Genomic DNA, 247 nt, shown 5'->3' on the forward strand with positions numbered 1-247 from the left:
ATGAGTGAAACTGTGCATCATTCCTAGATGGCGCTGGTGTTTTAGTGGTATTGATTGAAACAGTGGAATGTGGGATGCTTTCACACAAACCATTATTATCCCAATCTATAATGTTCCTTTTTAATCAATGCAACATTTGACAAGCCAACCGTGATCAGGGTGAGGGTGGGAGAGTGAGTGAGTTTGAAAATTGATTGGGGGAAAAAAGGATATCAACATGTGTATGTATAATATATATATATATATA

The sequence above is a fragment of the Cynoglossus semilaevis genome, chromosome 15 (assembly GCF_000523025.1).
Source record: "Cynoglossus semilaevis isolate Cse_v1.0 chromosome 15, Cse_v1.0, whole genome shotgun sequence".
Classification (NCBI taxonomy): Eukaryota; Metazoa; Chordata; class Actinopteri; order Pleuronectiformes; family Cynoglossidae; genus Cynoglossus; species Cynoglossus semilaevis.